The sequence below is a fragment of the Brachyistius frenatus genome, unplaced genomic scaffold (assembly GCF_029030835.1).
Source record: "Brachyistius frenatus isolate BFR_SWC_R1_liver_20210118 unplaced genomic scaffold, ASM2903083v1 Contig_6, whole genome shotgun sequence".
In the NCBI taxonomy this organism is placed as follows: domain Eukaryota; kingdom Metazoa; phylum Chordata; class Actinopteri; family Embiotocidae; genus Brachyistius; species Brachyistius frenatus.
Genome location: NW_027210605.1, coordinates 7,591,777 through 7,606,139, shown reverse-complemented (window position 1 = coordinate 7,606,139; position 14,363 = coordinate 7,591,777). Strand labels below are relative to the sequence as shown.

The window sequence follows — 14,363 nt, the reverse complement described above, 5'->3', positions numbered from 1 at the left end:
TTAAGTCTGAGTTTAAATAATACTGACGTGTCCAAATGTATGCGAGAAGCTGCTGTCTCTATTCCTGCCCTCCATCCTGGCACCAAAGCTTTTTTCCCTGGAACAAGACTATGCTGTAAGAAATGGATGACAAAATGCATAACCCTTATTTCCTGCAAAAGCGCACTGCAAAATTCAGCTCAGCCTCACATGACCCTTCAGCCGTCCCACTAAGCGAAATGAAGTAGATGTCTTTCAAAGTTACAGTCCGTTCCGTACAAATTTCCCTTTTTTTTGTTCCCGCCCTATCTCGGAGGATAGATACCTTTTAGTAGTCGTGTCTAGGTTTTGTTCACCAGAAGCAGCAAAGAAAATCCGCGAATAACCGATATAACAAACTTCTCTTGGTTACCATGTCAACATATGCTGTTGGGAGATATGTTTGCATACACTGCAACTGTTTTTCTACATAGCTGAGGCAAATAACATGACTGTTAAAAGGAAGCTGCATCCTGGAATGTAATCGTGGTCGTCTTTTATAGCAACATCTGGGGAAACAAAGAGAGGAATTTGATACTGAACGATACTGACTTGATTTAGTGCAGTATGACTGCTGAAGCTTCATATGAGCCTCGGTTGAATATGGTGGGCATTTTTAGATTTATCGTTGACTATGCAATTTATTTCCCATTTTGTACAGCATAGGCCCATTATGGGGAGAAGCCTCAGGCCCAGTTAGGCAAGTAGGAATAGTTACAGATATTTTCTATTCTCACAGACAAATGGACACATAAGTAGTGTTTTACAACAGACCTGGAAAAAAAATCCTGAACCTATCCTTTAAGCCACCACCCACATATACCCCCCTCCACACACACACACACACACACACACACACACACACACACACACACACACACACACACACACACACACACACACACACACACACACACACACACACACACACACACACTCTGTACCTCCTCTTCAGCCATGGAAAAAAAAAAATGAAGAGATTAAGGTTGTAACGTGTTGGGCTAATCATAACATAGACAGTTTAGTGCCATCTCGCATAATTAAAAGCTTTGCACTAACCACCTAATGCATACTAATTTGGAACAATCCACTCTTCGAGTTGGCAGACCATGAAGCTCCCTACAAAGGAGATGCTCGTCTCTCTCTCTCTCGCTCTCTCTTTGTGTGTGTGTGTGTGTTTATTTATGTGAAAAACACACACATACACGCGCTGATTTGCAGGGAAGTTAAGTGCTAAAGGTCAGGCCGTGGACTTGAAAGAAAAGGTCGAGCATTATTACAACATGACTAAATAAACAGTCCGTGTGCTGCCTCGAGTCCAGCTGCTGCAGACGCTGGAGGTCTCTACCTGCAAGCCGCACTACCTGCATGTTCGACTGGTTGGGATTCAGCTTCATCCCTTGTCTTTTATTCACATATCCCTCCAGCTCTACGACAGCTGACATGAGGACTGTCATATCCTGCCTAGATTCTTATCCCCCGCTGGCTTTATTGCTCTCTTCCTCCTGAGTCACACACACACACACACACACACACACACACACACACACACACACACACACACACACACACACACACACACACACACACACACACAGTGAGAGAGAGAGAGAGAGAGAGAGAGAGAGAGAGAGAGAGAGAGAGAGAGAGAGAGAGAGAGAGAGAGAGAGGGAAGCAGGGCTGCTGGAGCGTGCTTTAAAGCACATTAATATTAATTGCAGCACTAGCTGGAGTGATAACATAGACAAGATGCCCGTGTGAGGGAGCTGGGCGCAGCCAGCCCTCCTTTTTGTTCGCAGCACTACTCATCTGTTGGATGGCCACGGTGAGACGGCAGAAATGATGAACATTTCATCTTGGAATTGCTTGTTATATATTAGAAGGGGTCTACCCTCGCCAGCGAGGGGAATTTGTGCTTGTGAGTGGTTACTGTGTGTGTGTGTGTGTGTGTGTGTGTGTGTGTGTGTGTGTGTGTGTGTGTGTGTGTGTGTGTGTGTGTGTGTGTGTGCGTGGCCGTGATAAAAAAAAAAAACAGGCTAGATGAATTATTAGACTAGCGGCTACATCAACAGCAATAGAAATGTGCTTCAAATAACAGAGAGCGCTTAAGCAATCCTGCTTTTATCTCCCCTACTACTCCTGGCTTGGCTACCTTTTATGTCCTCCACGCTGAACTCAGTACTCTGTGAGCAATGAGCTCTGCTTAAGATGTAAATAATCTTTTCTGGCAAGAGAACTATCTTTTTCAGGACTGTGGAGAAAAAAAGAAAAAGAAAAATACAAGCAAGTTGAAGCCTGGGTGCTGAAGCCCATCTCCACCTCTTGGCTTATTCCTCCCCCTGTAGCAATAGGAGGCAGCCGTAGGCATCAACAGATGACAGCTATATCTCTGTAACCCTCCATTTTTTTTTTACCTCATCCTCTCTTTTTTACCCCCCCCACATTTCTCAATTGCTATAGAGAAACCTGACGCTGTCTTTACCGCCGCCTCACAGCGGTGGATTTTTGCTGTACTGTTCTGTGCTCCTTTTTCCCCAATTCCCCCAAGACTCATCAATGCCCCATTACCAAGTCAAATCAGGTGGCGCTGCAGATATTTGCCACGAACCAGGCAAACGGAGACACACACAGACGCGTGTACGTTCGAGGACTAATGCAAGAAGCCCGGGATATTTTCCGCCAGCAGCTCCACAGGATCACGAGCAGGGCGAGGAGGTGAACAGAGGAGAAATCACTGCTGGCTAAATGCTCTTGAGTGGTTTATGGCTCAGAGGGCAGAGAGGGAAACAGAGATGTGGTAATGCATCTCTCTGACACTCCTTTAAGCAGCCGACCAGATTGTAATCTCCAGGGCCCTCTAGTAGTCACACATTATTGTTTCTCATTTTACGTGTCACAAACAATTAAAACACGGCTGTCGATTCCTGTGCCCCAAGAGCTCTATTTGCTTATAAACAAAAACCAGCACAAATAAAAAAAAACAACTAAAAAAACAACAACACTCGTACGACCTCTATCCTGACATTTACACGTATGCACATACGTTCACATTTCTAAGACAAATTCCCAGAGAATGTCACGCGTATTTCTCACTTTAATCGTCTTTATCTCCCCGCGACAGCAAATACAAGGTGGACGAGCCCTGTGTAATGTAAGCAGCTGCCTTAGAGAGGTGGAGTGATGCAGAGAGAAGAAAAAGAAAAGACAGAAGGGGGTGGGAGGTAAAGACAACATGTCCTTTCAGTTTCCTCTGCCTGTTGTCATCTTCTTCGTAGCAGCAGCAACACAGCCGAGACACACACACACACAAAAAAAAAAAAAAAAACTCTGGGGAAAAGTCAGGCAGAAGAAAGAGATACAGCAGCATTGTGCATTGTTTTATGTGGAGATTTTCACAAGCCTGTTGTTGATTAGAGGTAAAGGCGGAGTGCTAAATACAGAGAGAAACAGGGAGATAAAAGGGAGGACTTCTGGGTCTCCATGGCAGGTTCTCAGAGGGCTGCCGGAGGTGGAGGTGAATCTCTTCCCTGTGGCAAAGCTGTCGCACCGACGAGTACAAATTTTAACTCCTGCCGTTGAGAGAATCTTTCTCGTTTTGCCTTTCATTACCCAGAGTGCCTGTGCTTCTGCTCTTGTTCATGCATCTGTTTGCGCGTGCACGAGCGTGACACAAAGCCCGATGCCACCTTCCTCCGCCGGTGTTGTGCAAGGAGCGATGGCTTTGTGCCGAGCAGATCGTTTGCTTTGTGCCGAGAATGAAAAGGGAGCGACTGAAACTCTGACAGCGCTGTCCTCGCGCTCAATCACAATCACGAAATGTGTGCACAAACAAAACATCCGCCACCTTGATGAGAGATTCAGGCGATAGCGCCGCGCCATCTCGCCTGCCAATCGTGTTGTTTAAAATTAACCAGAGCAAATCAAGATGGCGCGCTGCTGACTGGACCCATCCAGTTGGAATTATCCGAGATCTGACAAGCACTTAATCAAGTTGTCATCAGTAGCAGCCCATTAATGAATAAATGAAGAAGCGCAGAAAGAGATTTTGGGAGGCTGGAATAATTTCATCTATTGCGGAGAACTGGGCCTCAGCAATGCCACGCCAAATAGCGTTTTCTTCATTTGACAAGGTGGTGAAAATGAGGAGAGGAAGAGGATCAGGCCTCCGAGTGAGACGCCATGCCCCCAGCCCAGCTAAGTGACAGGGAATCCAACAGCGAGTCGATTTGCTGCTTTTGAGTGCCTGGAAACTTGTCTGGCAGAGTGCTCACAGGGGAGGAAGATAGATGGGAGACTGGAGGGACCGATCCTCACCTGTCGCCGTCTTCTATTTTGTCTGTTCATCCCTGGAGGCTTTTCGGCTGCATGGTACAACAAAGGGGTTTGCGGTGGGGTGGTGGGGTGGCGTGGTGGGGTGGGGTGGGACGAGATGGGGAGGGGGGGCAGAGAAAGAGCTCTGCAGCCACCCACAGACAAAGCAAAAGAAGAAAGGACAAGTTTACAGGTAAATAGTGAGGAGCAGCTGGCTGGGAGCTGAGGCGAGCTCAGGTTTCAGACAATCAATGATCACTCACTCCTCCACAACAACAAAGATGTGGATAACACGCCATTCACTTCACGCAGCATATCATATTCTGTGTTAAAGCTACTTTGCAGGCCTATAAACGCTCACCGTTTAGGTCAACACCAAAGCTGCAAAACATAACCAACATGTTAGTGAATGTCAAATTCAGAGACGGTGTTGCGTGCACAAACAAATATCAAACGTGCACCGCAAGCTTTAACCCGACTTTTGACTCCACGAAGGATGACACAATGCCGTTTTATACTGGCGGCTGATGACAGGAGCACTTGAAGATGACACAGAAAGACAACTGTATTGTCATCTTAAAGAGGATCTATGAAATCAATTGGACGAGATCAATGCCGTCTCTCTCTCTCTCTCTCTCACGCGGCACTTTACATAAGCAGCAATAACCATCACAGAGGCCATCATCTCGCTCACCGATTTCCTGTGCAGGACTTCCAGACACCTCCGGGCTACAAAGCCTCTCTCACTCCATCAGTGCAACGGTCACATCCACAACTTCACACATGAGGCAGGGAGGAGGAGGAGGAGGTCGAGCAGGAGAGAATATGTGTGTGTGTGTGTGTGGGGGGGGGGGGGATAAATACCCCAGGCAAGACTGAGCCAGATAGAGAGGGCTGGAAGGCAGTGAGAGAAAGAGAGAGGTTGGGGAGAGACTAGCAGAGTGTCTTCATTAGAGTATAGCAGCTAGCTCTGGCACCAACTAGCCGAGCACTGTAGGAAGAGCTGCTCATCCTCTCAGTTAATTAGGATTTCTGCTGCTTCATTTTGGGGCGAGGGACAGGATGTCGGAGGCTTGATTGCCTTTTATTTCCCAGCCTAACGGCTCGGCTGCCTCTGCTGCTTTATTAACAGGAGATCTTGCAGATTTACAGCTCCGCAGCAAACATCAATTTCAATAATTACAAGAAAACTGTTAGAGGAGGACACAATGAAACACACACGCTTTTTTTTCTTTTCTTTTTTTCTTCTCTCTCTCTCTGTCTCTCTCTCTCTCTCTGCCATCACCACTCCAAAGCCCCTCCCCTCCTTCGCAGGATCTAATTTCCATAGATGTGCCCTTTTCATGATTGCATATTATAAACACGTTAAAACACACACTGATTTGCCTCAGTCGCACTTAGCACTTCAAACACTTTACAACCAATCCCTGGCCTGAAGGGCAAAGCAAATACAATGAATGTCACATTTACATTCAACATTCAACACTCAGCATTTGTCACAAAACAAAACGGATAAAAGACGATTTCTCTGCGGAGCAATTACAGCGGGATATATGTGGCACTGGTCAGAAGCAGACTAAACAGGCTCTCTGGAAAATCATCATGTCACATAATTGGATAAACATTTTTTTTTTTACAGAGGGATAAAATGAATTACAAGTCTCTAGTTTTAGCTATATTTCTCCACACTGGCATCATGCCCAGAATTTGATTTCACTAGTTGACAAGGTGCATGTGTGAGACTGAAGTGAATGCTGGTCTCAGACAATAGCTGCAACGGGGAAAAGAAATAATAGAAATCATACTTTAAAAGGCAGCAGCCATCAGATTCACATCAGAGAAGCACAGATTTCATTTGAATAAAATCAATAATTGTGTTGACTTGCAGTGTATTGCCTTCCTGTCTTCTCATCTTGCTTGCTAATGTTTCTTTCATGAGCCAGCCCACGGCTGGTGACATTATAGCTACAGCACTTCCACAAGTCCCCAATGGATCGGTGAAAATGGTTGGCGTAAAACACAATTAGTACGGTCCATATGGCTGCTAGTGGAGGAGGAGCAGCAGAGGTCCCATGTGGTTTTATAGAGGCCTGCTCTTTTGTTACCTTAAAGATCAAACTGTTGTCATAATAATGGGCCCATTTTAATTCTGCCACTTGGTTTCCGTAAAGCAGCACTTCTTCAATAGAACCCCACATTGTGGAATGACTCTTGAGAAATAAATTGGCCAACCTTGGCTGATAGCCTAATCAATAGCTACTTCATCATGATTAATGGTTCATATTGGATAATGGGGAAATTTAATGTGAGGGGAGCGTTACTTCCTGATTTCAGCGTTCAGCCCAATCGATTGGTTATAACCCTCCTTTTTGACCAAGGGAATGTGCTGATAAGAAAGTGATGTGTTCGACCTATGTAAACTGAGCACAGAGAAAATGATTTACTGTGCTTTAGGCGCATCTCATTCACTGATAGCTCTGTATGCCCAGCCTGACAAGCATTTTCTTGCCTGAGAAACGTAGACACCTTTTACTGAGTAGAAGCGAACAACAACAGCTTGAGGCAACAGATTTATTACAAATTGATCTATTAGATAGCACTGCTGTGCTTCGCTGTTTTCTCTCTCCCTCTCTCTCTCTCTCTCTCTCTCTGACAACCTTCCCCTGATGGTAGCGAGAGTGTATCAGAGTGGAAGTGCTACAGTGGCAAATCTAAACCCAATCCTCAGAACTCATTTTCTCTGTGCCTGCTGCTCGAACTGGGCTACAGACACAAGATGTCCATCCTTAAACCCTGTCGATCCAGCTCAAAGTCCCAGCATCTAAACTGAAGGCTCAGCAGGCTCAATAGGTGTGCCTAACCTGCAAGGGCGAGCAAGGACACAGTTTACCGGTGGCACCTCGTGAACGCGACAGCCACAATGTCACCCGGGTCATTTCCTTACGGCTGCGTGAACCCTCAGCTCGCCACTGACTTGCGTGCCGTCTCCATTAAAACATCAGTCACAGGTCTGGGCTTGGCAGCTCTGCAAACTGTGCCTCACGTGTGCAGCCACGGCATCAATGCAATAGCCGTATTAGTCACAGAGGCCACGAAGCACAAGCAGCGCATTTTAAAAAAAGACGTATGGAGAATTTGTCTCATCCACGGTGTTGAAAATCAATGTCCTGCACAGACAATACTGTACAGAAAACCACAACATAATGAGCCATTACAGACGCTTTAATTAATGACAAAGACATGCGTGTCTGGACAATAGACAGCGGTTATTGACACATCTCTCTATAAAATAATCAATTGAATCAACTGTATTGTTTAGACTTGCTCATCAAGGTGGCCTTCCGATAACTACAATTAAGTGACGATTTACCTTAATCACTACCGCCGGGAAGGTTTTTATACATCCAAATCATTTCACCGAGGATACACCGTGGAACTTGGCCTGAAGCTGATTATTTATTATTATTATTAGCCAAGCTAAATGAGTAAAAACTCCGTTTCTGTGTGTAACAGGTCCAGCACGACGATAGTAACCTTAACTGTCAGAAGTAAAAACACAATCTGACTCGTTCCCTTCTGCAAAAGGTTAAACTAACAGAGCAGGGGGGTTTGGCAGGTTATGTAGCCTATTTAGCAATATATATTTGTGCTGAAAAATACTGCTGTCAATGGCAACAATGAGCACTGACAGAAAACTGCACAGACTCCATTGTGCTCCTCTCCTTTAATCACCTCCATCTTTCATCTGTGCTACACAAGAAATGCGCGCACAGAGAGAAAAGAGGCTATTGGGCTTCCGGATGAAATAAATGCGCGTGTCGCTGTAAAAGGGGAACCATCCAAGAGATGTTGAACTATCCGAGGGAGAGTGTGTGTGTGTATATGTCTATATAAACATCTTCAGGCAGGCAGCTGCAGGGGGTGTGCTCTATAAAACACTGGTATGCATTGTTTGTGTTTCTGCACCGCTAGCGCCATGCCGTGTCATTACATGAGGCAATCTCTTACCTAATCAGCACTGACTGACACACACATACACATAATACACACACATACATACAGCAGCAAAGCACTCCTCCTCCTCACCTCCCCACCACCACCACCTCCCCTTTCTCTTCTTCTCCTCAGGGGCCAACCAGCTGATCCTACACCATTTCATTTTCCTCTTTAACTGAGATGGCAAATGGCTGACTGTTATTTGTTTGTTTTTTTCCCACTTTAAAGTCATGCTTTTTGGCACAGTGATTGATTAATAACAGACTAGCATGCCACAATACTGAACAATGAGGCTATCACCCGTGTCATCCTATGTTGCGTTTTTTTTTTTTACTAATAGTTAGTGAGACGCATGAGGAATCAAAAAAAAAAAAAAACGTGCGAGATACAAAGATGCCGGTCCCCCCCCCCCCCCCGCCCAAAAAAAATAAATAACTGCCCCGTCACTGTCATCGCAAAGACTTCAAGCATTCAATAACTGTTGCTTTATAACTCTTGCAAATAAAGCAAAGCCACAGACACGTTCCGCTCACCCCGCACAGCACTGTGATTCAAGTACATTAAGCTCACAAATGGGGAGAGAAGCAACATGCAAAATTCAACAAAGGAGGCATGTAGAGAAAGCACTTTTTTTTTTTTTTTTTTTATAGGACCTGCCGAGAGGCTGGCAACGACACAGAACACAATGTGTCTTGTTAGTTCAGGTGAGTCCATGCCAAGCCAGCCCAATAAGACTCAGGTGGCCTAAGCGAGATGAGGTGAGACCGACTTCACCGCGGCTGAGCTCACGCAGAAAGATTTGATCACATCCAGTACATCAAATACCACCAGTAGTATGTAGCAAGACAGCTCACAATTGTTAACACGAACAGCGTTTGCCGATACTATCTCCTTGGCACAATTGCGGCGCTGCAGAGCTAGGCCCGAATCAAACAAAGATGAGATATGATGCGGCATGCTTGGATCTCCTCTTATGAGAGGTGAAGGGAAGCTGTCAAAGAACACAAAACACATCCAGCATCTTGCCTCTTCTGACTTGCTGGAAGAAGCCAGGAGGAGGAGGAGGAGGAGGAGGAAGAGGGGGAGTGTGTGTGTGTGTGTGTGTGTGTGTGGGAGGGGAGAGGTGGGGGTGTGTGTGTGTGCTTGCCTCATTTCTGCCAGTGTGCCCTGTGCGTGTCAGTCCAATATCTTAAAACAACACATGCAAGGCTTTGCTACAGCCAATTACCCAGCTCTTGGCACGGGAACTGAAAAACATCTTCGGAGTACAATAAAGAGAGCTTGGCTTGTTGTGCGTGCTGTCAGTAAGTGCTGACAGATTGTTATTTTTAATGAATATACAGCACATGAATGGCCCATCAAGAGGTCTTTGAGCGAACATTGCTCCTTTGTTCAGAGCATTAATTTTCTATGTAACAGCCAGATATCTTGCAATGAAGCCGATATCAAGCACTGTTAAGGAAAAAGCTACATCAGTTCATCCACTTGATTCCTTACTGCTATCCACCGCGTCCTCTTTGCTGCGACGGTGATTAGAATATTAAAACACAAGGCAACACATTTTCTTGGTTACAAATGCGATGGTCTCGATGCTTGATTACACATCATTTACCGTGGTGGCTCTGGAAAGCCGACGTGTCCCTGCTCACCTACCTCTCGTGCCAACATGATTTCATGCTGAATGAGAATCCTTGAGCAAAGCAGTGTTGAAAAAAATAATAATAAATAAATCAGCATGATCACTTTTCTTGGAAACACAAGAGCCCCGCTGAAAGCAAAAAGGCCTCTTTTAAAATACAGTTCAGCCACACTGATGGCAGCTTACAGCACCATCCCACGCTGCAGCACAATGACACAATGCCTCAGTATACAGAATGAAGTAGCTCTGAGCCAACCAGACCCAGGCATTGTAAAAGTGAATCGTCTTTCATCACAATTCATGGAGAAGGAAAGATGTACTGACAGCGTCTAGGTGAAAAACAGCAAGATGCCATTTGAGCGCAGCATGTAAACAGTGAATTCCAGAGCATGTGTATTGACAAATCATCCAACAAAGAGGTGTCAGAGCACAGTGAAAAGGGATTTTCCTCAACATTGTCTGGCCTTTGCCACATATTACTCACAGGGAGCTGCCATTACTCAAGCACATATTAATCATTAAAAGGAAAATAGCAGGGTTATTACACTTCTCTTGTCATTACTCCGCTGCTACCACCACAGCCACCCAGCTCGATTCACATTCGATGTACGCCGGGTGTGTCATCGGATATGTGACTGAAAAGTAATTTTACCCTACTGCTGCTCTCCAGATCCCCATTTAAATTGAATCACTATAAAACACCCTGACCACATAACAGCTCTGTGAATAACATGAAAGGGAGAAACAAACAAAAACCAACAACAAAATATGTTCCGTTTTAAGCAATTTTAAATGATGCTTTTGACTGGACCTACAGACCTCTCCTTCGACAAAAAAAAAACATAAACCAAACATGAAGGTGCTTTTCAGTCAGCGCTGCGCTAGAGTAGTAATCAACATATAGCCTCTAATGGCAGACCTCTGTACCCTCGCCCAGCAAGTTTACAGTCTAAGTGGTGGTTAAGGGAAATCTAAAGCACAAACACTTAAGCTACTGGCAGCAGGAAACGCCATCAAAACATCACACGGGCCAAATGAAAGATGTGCGGAGCTAAAAAAAAAAAAAAAAAAAAAAAGGTTGATCAAAGTGTGTTTCTTTCATTCGATTTTTAAGATGGAAAAACACAATAATCTTTAACAACTCACACTCTTCAAATAAAGCCGCATTATTCCTCAAATCTATTTGGCAGTAAGAGTTGAACGTGTGTGCGTGTTCTTTCCTTACGCTTACATGTCAGCGTGTAAGAGACAAACGTCAGGTGTGCGTGAAGTTTGTTTTTCGGTGAAGTAACTTCTCTCTACAATGTCGTTATCTGGAGGCTTGAACAGGTGGCAGCAAGCGGACGTATGCTTAAGAGAAATGGTGTAGTCAACTGCAGAGTGACCTGTCCACGTTAGACTGTCTACAGACCTCATACACAACCTGGTGCTGAGGTTTTTTGTGTGTTTTTTTTTACAATGCAAAGATCTCTTACAAGCAGCCTAACAAGTGTGGCTATTTGATAAGTGAGGAAATGCAAGCTTTAGTTGTCAACATTAAAATAGCAAAGCATTTATGAAGCAAAACAATTACACAAATACACAAAAGAGTATATTCATTAGTTACGGTGAAGTCCACGTCTGTTCAGAGCCGGCGAGACGCGGGACAAAGTTTAAAACAAGTCAGGAGTGAAACGTAATAAATCACTAACTTTTTTAAGTTACAGATATTAAATATGGACAATACACCATGTTGGGAAGCTTTTTTTTTTTTTAAAAGGAAAAGTGTTACGCAACATTTCTGTTTCCAAATAGTGTCTGTGAAGTGTCTCGTGTTTACTATTTTCAAACTTACAACTCATAATAACTTGTGCAAAATTTCCCCTGGACTTGTACAACTATAAACTCGGAGAGTATCAGCACCCTTTGACCTCCCGTAGTCACTTCTACTTCAATGTTTTGATCTGTCGATCCTGCTGCTTGTTACTTGATTTTTAACAAGCATGGCATCTTCGTGTTGTTGTTGTTGTTTTTTTTACATGTCAACAAACGTGTGCCGTCACCCGGTGTTTGCTTTGTTTAAAACCAGCCCAGACAATCCTCGTAAATAACCACAAACTGTTGAGAGATAATAAGTTTAAAAAAAATAAAAATAAAATAAAATTAAATTAAATTAAAAAAAACACACAAAGAAAGCAAGTTAGCTCCGCCGGCTAACGTTTCCTGGAGCTAATGACAATAGCTCAACGGACTCCCGACTACTTCCTGGAGAAAAAAAATAAATAAATAAATAAAACCATCATACTGTGTGTTTCAAAAACGGGAAACCGCTTTCTACGAGGTATCAAAACACTAACCCCCCCCACCCCTCTCCACCTCCGGGCGTGTTAAATACCACGAAGCGTTCACTACAATGAACCCACGTTGAGTGTCGTCGCATGTGCTCCGCGCTCACCGGTGTTAACGAGCTGGTTTGTGTCCAGACATTAGACACGTCCCGCTCGTCCCCAATCACAGCTCGTCGCTAGCCGGCTAACGCGACTTCACCAGCGAACAACTCTTTATCAGCTAAACCGGCTAGCTGATGCTAACAGGCGAAATTAGCCCCCCACCTCCCCTTCCTCCCCCCCCTTCAAAATAAATAAATAAATAAAATTTAAAAAAAAAAAATCGCTAGCGAGCAGAAAGACGTGCGTTAACAGTCCAACGTTTACAAACTGTTCCGTTTATATTTCATTTCTTCCTCGGGTTTTTTTTTTTTTAATTTTTTTTTAAATTATTATTTATTTATTTATTTATTTTTGCTGATGTGAAACGGTTCAAAAAAAAAAAAAAAAAAAAAAAAAAAAAACAGAAAAGGACGGAGAAGGCTCGCAAAGCGCACTTACCTTGAAGAGCTCGATCTACAACATCTGTGATTTGTTTGACGAAGAAGCTGCAACAACAAACAATAGCGGCGGCGGCGGCGGCGGCAATTAGCCGACGTTAGTTAGCCAAGTGTCGGCCACTACGCGAGAGGAGCGCAGCAGCTGCAGAGCCACCTGTATATCAATATATATCTCTGTTCCGGAGCGGACCGCGTTTTGATGCGACGCTGTCATAAATGATGGGGTGAGAATAATAAAGGGAGTAAATCGGTTTACGCCGGGATGCTCCGACGAGTGTGTGTGTGTGTGCGCGAGAGGCACTCGGCGTGACAGCGTCCCTTCTTCATCTTTTTTAGGGGGTGAGAACAGTTGGAGGGTTCTCAAAAGTTCAACCGGGAAAATATCGTCACCCACTGGCCGAACCTGGGAACATCCGGCTGCCGCTGACACCGGGAGTCCTCCTCGGTGGGGGTGGGGGTAGGGGTGGGGTAGGAGGGTGGTGGTGGTGGTGGTGTCTGCTCGGCACCGTCGTCCTCACAAACCCCCCCCCCCCCCACCTCTCCCTCGACCGCATCTGGGTTGACAGCGAGCCCGGAGAAATATAACACAGTAGAGTTCCTCTCTGGGAATTTAAATATACAGTCACATATATATATATTTTATTACTGTAAAGCAAATTGTAAAAAAAAAAAAACTTTGAAAAAAAACTTTGAAAAATACAAATAAACTACAGATTTGGAAGACAACTATATAACAACATAACATGATATCATCACAGAATAGAATAGAATAGAATTATTCCTCTGATATTTGAATATACAGTAAATTTTATTTTTTTCTATTGTAAAACACACTGTAAAAGAATAACAGAATATGAAGGCAACAGCACAAGTTGTAACATAATTTTATCCCATGATAGAATAGAATAGAATAGACTAGAATAGAATAGAATAGAATAGAATTGGTAAATCTAGGGTTTATGCATAAATGTATGAGAAACATTTGTATCACCTGATACAACAGAACACTGTGAAATGGAATACAATAGAAAATAAGGGTATGTCAGGATGGGGAGAAAACAATAGAATAGAATATCTCTTGGAAGATGAGAGCGCATTGCAACTCTAAATATAGTCCATGAAACATAAAAGAGACACTGTTCGGGTTCACAACTGAGATAAAGTTGTTACAAACGTTACACACCTTTGCCACGGAGTACAATAGAATAGAATAGAATAGAATAGAATACAATAGAATAGCAATCGTCCTCACTGTTTGCTCCACATGGGAATTATGTATTTGGAGTATCAAAAGTCAGCAGTTGGGTTTTACATATTCTTCATGTATCTGGGTTGTTGTTGTTTTTTTTTTTTGGTTCAGACCTGTAATTAATGACAGACACAGTGGACACAGTTGTCTGTTCTGTTTATTGTATGTTAATTAGTTCTACTGTCAGATGAGCCTGCAGATGCAGACAGCAGCACATTTGTTCCTTTGTCGTATGCAATGTGTTTTTTCTACCAGCAGCAAACGAGACCCTTTCTTTTAGAAAA

At 43.9% G+C, this 14,363-nt stretch overlaps 1 protein-coding gene across 3 annotated transcripts in view; it reads right to left on the bottom strand.

Moving 5' to 3' along the window:
- rerea (arginine-glutamic acid dipeptide (RE) repeats a) overlaps positions 1-13,224 on the bottom strand; it is a 125,518-nt gene extending 112,294 nt beyond the window's left edge. For 2 of the 3 annotated variants that reach the window (XM_069689042.1, XM_069689041.1), the window contains exon 1: positions 12,832-13,224. The gene's annotated coding sequence lies outside the window, so the exon portion shown is untranslated. Of the gene's footprint in view, positions 1-27; positions 114-12,831 lie in introns of all 3 variants that reach the window. The other variant, XM_069689043.1, reaches the window with a different exon arrangement.
- Between the last annotated feature and the right edge of the window lie 1,139 nt (positions 13,225-14,363).